Here is an 8,954-nt window from a genome sequence, read left to right on the forward strand (position 1 = left end):
ATTCATACAAAATGTTTCATTAGTGTTTCAAATTGATACAAAAAATTTCAAGTTAGCATATTTCATACAAAATGTTTTATTACTGTTACAAACTAATACATTTTCCTAATTTATTTAACACCGTTAACTATTTTGTTTCATTTAGTAAAATAACAAAAGAAATAGGGTTAAAGAAGATGAACCATCACTAAGTTACTTCTAAGAATTGTCCGTTCCAGAAAAAATCTTGAACTTCTCCAGGTAAGCTTCTTATGTTGAAGCATAAAATTTTTTCACTTTTGCTAAGTTGAAACATAGAAATTTACTTCTATATGTCGAGAACCTCTATTTAAATATAGGATTTTTTTAAAAAAATTCTCATCTTTTACACTTATACTCAAGTCTTTGACATTTTTGCATGTGTTTTCAATCAAGTTATTTTAGTTCTTGGATGTAAATTTAGGAATATGTATTTCCAAATAGGAATTTTTTAGTTCTTGGATGGAAATTAAGAAGAGAAACCTCTACGGTCTTTTACATTTTATGCTCAAGAAGATGACCTATCTCTTAGGAATATTTTTATTTAGTTTAGTTCTTTGATGGAAATTTTTAGTTTCCCTTATTTATAAAATGAAATGTGTCATTTTGAATTTATAGGTATAAGATGGATGAAAATTTAGCAGATTCTGATATTGATATTAATTTTGATGAGCTAGATGGTATTTTAACATTTGAAGACAGTGACAACGATTTAACAGATGATATCAATATCAATGATTTGAATGATGGTATGGATGCTATTTCTCTACATGTTGATGTAGGGAGAGATGAGAGAGATACTAGTGAATATGATGGTATGGATGCTATTTCTCTATATGATGAATTTCTTGATAAAGAAGATGAGATTTGGGTAGAAGATGAAGCTCAAGAGAGTGTGTTTAATGAAATGGAAAATATTCACTCTAGTGATAGTGATGAGGAAAGGACAATGTGGCATGTGTTCAATGCTGAGAGAGATATGAAGAACCCAAAGTTCCATCATGGGATGTTGTTTATAAACCAGGAAGTGTTGAAGCAGGCTATTAAACAATATGAAACAAGTATAATGTTAAAGTTGTGAGGGATGAAAAAGATAGGATTAATGCTAAATGTTTGAACTGTGAAGGGTGGATGATTAGAGCATCTATTAACAACAAAGAGAATGCATTACAGATAAAGAAGTTGAAAGACAGTCATAGATGTGCTGCAAAGATTCCTTAGAAATATATCACTTATAAATGGTTGAGTGAAACTTACAAAGAACACCTACGAGCAGATCCTAAATTGTCATCTAAATCTATGGCCCATCAGCTGGAGGTGGACTTTAAAGCAAAAACATGTAGATTAAAGCTTTGGAGAGCAAAAAAGCATGCTTTAGAGAAACTTAGGAGATCAGAGGCTGAGCAGTATGGCAAACTAAGGGATTATGCAGAGGAGTTGAAAAAAACTAACCCCAATTGTAGTGTCTTTATAGGGTCTGATCATCTTATTTTTCAAAACATGTATGTATGTATTGATGCTTGTAAAAGAGGTTTCTTAGCTGGTTGTAGGCCTTTAGTAGGACTAGATGGTTGTTTTCTGAAAGGTAGATACAAGGTTGATCCAAATGACTGCATATTCCTCATTGCATATGGGGTTGTGGATGTTGAAAGCAGAGAATCATGGACTTGGTTTGTGAGGAACTTGTCCATTGATTTGAATATTGAAAATTCAGGCTCTTGGACATTTATGAGTGATAAAGAAAATGTACTTTTTTAATTATTATGTTTTAGGGGTTGATTGTTGCTTTATACTAACTTAATTAATATATTATTATTCAGGGATTAATTGCTGCTTTAGATGAACTTATGCCACATGCGGAAAAGAGATTCTGTGTTAGACATTTTTGGAAGAATTTATGCAGGGCAACTACTATAAAAAATGGGCTAGAGCTGAAGGAATTGCTTTGGAATGCAGCAAAGGCAACATATCAAGCAGAATTTTCTAGGAGGATGGCTCTTATAAAGAAAGAAGATATTAAGGCATGGGAGTGGCTTTTTAATAAGCCTCCTCAAAATTGGTCTAAATCACACTTCATAGATTTTTCCAAATGTGACATTCTCCTAAACAATCACAGTGAGAGTTTTAACATGTACTTATTTTCTCTTTACACTATTACTAATATATACTGAAATTAGCATCATTGGTTATAAAACTGAAAGTTACTTTTGTTTATATTTCTAGCTATATTTTAGAAGCAAGAGATAAACCAATTCTTACTATGTTTGAAGAGATAAGAATGAAGTTAATGAAAAGAATGTATATGAAAAGGAAGGTGGCTGAAAAGTACATTGGATCCATTTGTCCCAAGATTGTCAAGAAGCTTGAGAAGTATAAGGGATTGTCTTCTAATTGTTGGACAACAGAAGCCGGTGCTAGAAAATATAGTGTTGCTGTCTGGGAAAAGATATATGTGGTTGATCTCAAGGCTTGGACATGTAGTTATCGCCAATGGCAGCTTTCTGGGATTCCTTGCCAGCACACCATTCCTTGTATTTTACAAGAAAGGAGAAATCCAGAGGAATTTGTGCATGGATATTACATCGCAGATAGATTCAAGGCTGCATATGAATATGTCATAAATCCTCTTAGAGATATAGATGATTATGAACCTTCAGGTTATCTCCTGGTGCAACCACCCCCAGTGAATCCTAAGAAAGGAAGAATGCAAAAGCGCAGGAGAAAAACAATAGATGAGCAGATCTGCAAGGTAGCTAAAGATGGAACAAAAATTGTGGCCAATACGAGACAAATAAAGGGGAATTGTTCTAAGTGTGGAGGCCAAGGATATAATAAAAGGACTTGTGGCAGAAAAATTTCTGATGGAGGTGCTAGAGAAGAATATAAGCACTCTTGTGAGAAGAAACAAACTAACTGTGAGAAGAAGGATGGCTAGCATTTCACAAGAGCCTCAAAACATAACAAGTCAGCTTCCCAATGTTGAGAATTGAGAGGATACTTGTCTCTTTCTTTAATGTGGATGTCTTGCCTACTTTTGTTCCTTTTGAATGATCTCAATGACTCACTTGACTATTTTTGCATATGTTTTTGGACAAATATCTTCATCTTAATTTTGAATTGGCCACTTTTGTAGGCTTAAAATCTAAGTGCAGTTGCTTAAATTTTACTTCTTGTTTGCTTTTTAGTTGCTATTTACTTTATAAATTTTGGTTGTTATTGACTGTGATTTAGTTTTGAAAATATGTCTTGATTCTTTTAATTGCTTATGCATCTAAAAACATGGAGGTGGATGAACTACACCCAATTTTCTCATTTTTTTTCATCCACACTACAATTCCACAAACATATTTTCATCTCTCTAGATTTTTATTCGTAGTCAATATGCAAGGCGGAGATAGTGATTCCCCCGGCACTAGGGTACCTGGATACCCGAGCAGTGGGTACTACAGTGGTGGTTCTGGTGCAGCGAGTATTGGCACTAGCACCCCCGCCTAGGCCTACAAATTCGGGTACCCGTGGGTACCCAAACCCAAAAATTCGGGTACCCGAATCCGAAATCTCAAAAATATCTCAAAAATTAGGGTACCCTAATACCCGATGCAAGAACCCGAACCCAACTAATCGGGTACCTATAAACCTGAAATTATTATATTTCAAATGTATTCTATTTATATAAATGATATTGTGATGAGAATATAAATTATTAAAAATAACACAATACTTCTATTTATTAACTATTATTAAAAGTGTAATCTTCAATTTAAATGCTTTAGCTTTCTCTAGATTACACATTCTATGAAATTAGACAAATAAACACTACATTACTTAATTTTAAAAATAAAGAAATTTTGGCATAAATTGAACTCAAAAGAGATTAAAATAAATTTTTTAAAATTTTAAATAAATATGTAAATAGAACGTCCTCATTTCTTTCTCTCTTTCCTTTCATCTTTCTTGCAATGACTTGTCAATTGCGGAGTATAAACTATGTCAGTTTTGTAGAGAAAGATAAATGTAATTGAGGTATTAATTTGGTGACTGGTTGCAAAAGAAACGTCCATATTTGAAGAGCAAAAGTCTCAAGCTGAATGAAAAGGCGTTTGACTCTTGTGTGTAGAGAAAAACAAGGATTTGGGCTCAACAATTTTATTTGAACAATTGGGCTCAAAATTATTCTTGGGTTCACATAAAATATAAGTAAATCTTTGTAGTTCAACTAGGCTCAAATAAATGGCTTCCTCAATGAAAGAATTGGGCTAAAGAGAATAGAATCATTATTAGGCCCAAAAGATTGTTATATGATTTGGACAAGCCCAAACACGAAAGAAATTCCTCTTGCTCGTCAATAAAAATTTTAGTCGTCGAAAAGAATCAAGGATTTAAAAATTTTAGTCGTCGTCGGCTATACCAAAACATCCCGCTTAGCATCGATTTCTGCCTAGGCAACCGATGACACTCGCTCACCATGGAGGATCTTTGCGGAATCTTCCATTGCTTCGACCCCAAAACATCGATTCTTTTCATTCTTTGTTCTACCAAAACATCCCGCTTAGAAATCGACGAGCGAGTGTCATCGATTTTTGTTCTTTCTTTAAATCCTTGATTTTTTTCGACGACTAAAATTTTTATTGACGAGCAAGAGGAATTTCTTTCGTGTTTGGGCTTGTCCAAATCATATAACAATCTTTTGGGCCTAATAATGATTCTATTCTCTTTAGCCCAATTCTTTCATTGAGGAAGCCATTTATTTGAGCCTAGTTGAACTACAAAGATTTACTTATATTTTATGTGAACCCAAGAATAATTTTGAGCCCAATTATTCAAATAAAATTGTTGAGCCCAAATCCTTATTTTTCTCTACACTCAAGAGTCAAACGCCTTTTCATTCAGCTTGAGACTTTTGCTCTTCAAATATGGACGTTTCTTTTGCAACCAAAAGTCACCAAATTAATACCTCAATTATATTTATCTTTCTCTACAAAACTGACATAGTTTATACTCCGCAATTGACAAGTCATTGCAAGAAAGATGAAAGGAAAGAGAGAAAGCATTTTAAAATTTTAAATTGAACGTCCTCAATGTTAGGTTTGGTATACTGAAAAGCATATTTCGAGCAAGTTTCGCTCGAATAGAATCTTGCTTGTATACGTAAAACTCTATAATCCACTTTTAACCCGATTCAGTATTATTCTAGCAGTTTTGCACGAATAGAATCAGTATATTATTACATTGTGTTTGTTTGTGCATTTATAAGATGTTTTATAAACATTTAAATGTATAAGAAGCAAACAAAGTCTAAGTCTTTTGCTTAGTAGACCGGTTGTGGGCGTCGTCCACTTTAAGGTAACACAGTCGGTTCTATGCAATGCTTTGCAAAAGAAAAAGAAGAATTTCACAACCCAGATAGACTTAGACTACCTATCGTGAAAGGTTGCAATGTCAGTCCGATTATTTCTAAGCCTTACTGAAATAAGATGACGTTGGTGTGGTATAGCACTGAATGGATCTAATAACAAGACATGTCTTTATGCTATCTACTGAAAGACTAGGTCTTGATAAATAACTATTTCTTAATCTACATACGTTAGCATTGAGCATACGGTATTGATTATGCACTACTTTGACTTATCAAATGGTGCGGGTTTTTCGCAACCCAATAATCCTGATATATTGGGTAGTGGTGATTAATATGTAGCGGTGCTAGGATTGCTATTATGTTGAATCGTGCGCGAGGTGAGTCTCGTTTGATAATATCCTCAAGAGGAGCTTGAACAAGGTTTTATTATTCGGAAAACTGGCCAGTTGGAGTTTTATTACTCTATGAATAATAAATAAGTGTTTCTTGCTGAGTCCGCTCTTGGAATTAATAAGATGTTAATTAATTAAGTCCATAGCATACATTAATTAGTTAATGGACATTTATATCTTAAGCGTGAGAAATAATAATATAAATTACGGAAACCCGAATTACTTGTAATTTCGGATTTGGATGGGGAGAGTTCAATATTACTTCTGTAGTGGTTGCTCGTAATATTCCAATATAAGCTTGTATTAAATTGTGGGTTCAATTTAATTAGTAAAAATCTAATTGGGGGAGCCCATATCCAAAAACCTTCTATAGATCCCTGACTGGGCCCAATATGAACTTAATATAAATAAGAGAATAAATGAGAGACATAATTAATTAATTAGTAGTAGAAATTTGCGTCCCCCTCTGTTTTTAGAGGAGCTCGAGAATTCTCTCAACTCTTCTCCGTGAGATTTTTCTGTCTTCTTCTAGTATTTTGATAAGATCAGCTGATAAGGCTAATTTCATGCATTGGTTACGGGGATAAATTCTGTGATTTTCGGTTATGTTCTTGTCGTGTTATCTGTTTGTTTTGGTGGATATTGTTGGTTGATCTGAGTTTGGAGTTTGAATTGCATGGAAATTTGTAGTTGATCGGTTGAATCTAGTTGAATCTGTGAAGTTCGAAGATGGAAACGGTGTTTGATTGTTGTGGATGGCTTGGATTCGGAGTAGATGAAACATCCGATGTGTAGATCTGTTCGCGTTTGCATGGTTATGATATTTTGAATTCTGTTTACTCGTTACCTCGTCTAGTGGCCATGGATCTACTTAGTTTCAGTAGTTAATTGTGTTTACCGGTTTAATTTTGTTCGTCCTGTTCCGATCCTTGTGTTGCTCTGTTTTTCATCTGTTATTTCGTGATAAAAGTTAGAGAAGATGATGTCGCTGTTAGTTAATCCTTTAGTTGGTTAATCTGCAGCCTTTTTTTCAGTCGTACTATGCCGTTTAAGGAAATGGTCCTCACGTTTCATTTTTCCTCTGTCTAGGCTAGTTTAGGAAGTCGTTTACCAAGTCCAGTAGTTGTTTCAAATACTTTTGGTCATTATGCATGTCTCCGCCTAGATCTACTATTAGAATAGAGTACTTCATTTCCCAAGTCTAGGAATTAAATCTCAACCCCGAAAATTGCGTGGCAGCAACCAAAAATAGCTTCCAGATCTTTGAGCATGTTTACTTACACATCTGTCTCTGTGGATTCTATCCCTGCTTCCCTGTACTAACCTTTTTAGCATAGCGGGTTGAGGGTTTTGAAAGGCTAAGGAAGTGATTGTGTGCCCAACGACAAGTAACCCAAAGATTCTCCGAGTTCCTAGAAACGGTGTCTAGTGGATTCTCTGGATCGGGAGATTTTTTTAATTCAAACACACTTCGCTGACTTAAAGCTCTTCAAATGGCGCCGTTGACGGGGATGGATGACGTAGTTTGTTACGTGTTTAAAGATTTGGTGTATATAGTTTTAATTTTTGTTATTTGTTTTTCCTGACAGATTATGAGCAAGGGCTCATGATTTGGGAACTGGAGTAACCCGTCTGGGTCGAGGGACGCTCAAGTCAGGTGGTAGGTCACCACCAGATCAGGGTTTATGACAGTAGATCCATTTCCATTTGAATCAGAAAGTGAAAAAGAGTGGAATTCGTCAGGAGGAGAGGACCCGAAGTCGTCTACAGAAACAGAGCACTCCGAAACAGAGGAGGAGGCAGACGTAGATATGGCACACATGGAGGACCCTGATCCGGAGATCGGTTCACTCACCGCGCATCTGGATGGTGAACCCACCCATGCTATAGTCTCGAATCAGCGACAAAGATCTATTGATATTAAGACAAATGTGCTGGGTGTTTTACCTACATTTTCTGGACGGAGGAATGAATGTCCTTACGAGTTCCTAAACGAGTTTAGTAAGCTGTGCAGCATCCAAAAGCGGCCAACGATGCCACTGAGGAGGACTACCGCCTGCGTGCAGTTCCATTTGCCCTTAAAGGAGAGGCCAATACTTGGCTGCTGAGGCTTCCACCCGACTCGATCAACACATGGAAGGATTTCAAACTAGAATTCCTGGACTATTTCTTCCCGTCCAACAAAACAAATGCCTTAAAGAAGGAGATTCAGGAATGTAAGCAGGACTACGATGTTTCCTTGAGCCAATACTGGTCTCGGTTTAAGGGGCTGCTCGACGCTTGTTCTAATCATAGGATGATGGAGGCTGAGACTTTTTACTTGTTCTATGAAGGAGCTAATCCTGAGTCTAAGGACTTAATGAATTCCTCGAGCGGGGGGAATTTTACCAAGAAAAAGGCAAGTGAAGCACGCGAGACTTTGGGAATGCTGATCGATGCCAAGAAAGCATACGATAAACCACGAACCATCATGAGGAGAGGTTCGACTAATGTAGTAAAGGAACAAGAAGGAGAAGGAGTCGAGGACATGATAGATCAGTTGGAGAATGCACTTCTAAGTGCAATTGAGAAGAAGAATTCCCCTACCTCGCAGGAGAAAGAGAAACCGCCAGGTCCAGAGGAAAATCAACTCCAACTCTATTATGGTCCACCGCCCGATGGAGAATTCCAAGCCCAGGTGAATGCAGTGGGAATTGGAATCAAAATAATCAGAATACAAGCTGGAATCAGTGGAAGATTAAGGAGGCACCATGGAGAGACAACCCCTGTTTCAGGTGGGCCGATGGGAACCAACAGCTCCAGCTACAATACCCAGGTCTAGCAGAAGCCCAATAGAATTGGCCTAACCGCAGTCAACACGGACCACAGCATAATTCGAACTGGTCGGGGAAGAATCAGGAAGGGCCAAACAACTGGGGTTATCGCAATCAAGGGGACCAACCCAATTGGAACAATAGGAACCAGAGTAATCAAGGGAGTTCTTATGTGCCACCACACCAGAGGAATGCCACGGGAAACAATCAGAATTTCCAGCATACACACCAGGGAAATCAAGGGCCAGGGAGTCAGTTCAGCAACAATCAAGGAGGTCAAGGGAACTATCCCCAAATCAGGGGAGTGGACCGGGCCACAATCAAGAGTCGAGTTCAATTCAACCGAACTATAAGCCTCAGAGGAATCTGGATGAT

The sequence above is a fragment of the Salvia hispanica genome, chromosome 6, assembly GCF_023119035.1.
Source record: "Salvia hispanica cultivar TCC Black 2014 chromosome 6, UniMelb_Shisp_WGS_1.0, whole genome shotgun sequence".
NCBI lineage: Eukaryota > Viridiplantae > Streptophyta > Magnoliopsida > Lamiales > Lamiaceae > Salvia > Salvia hispanica.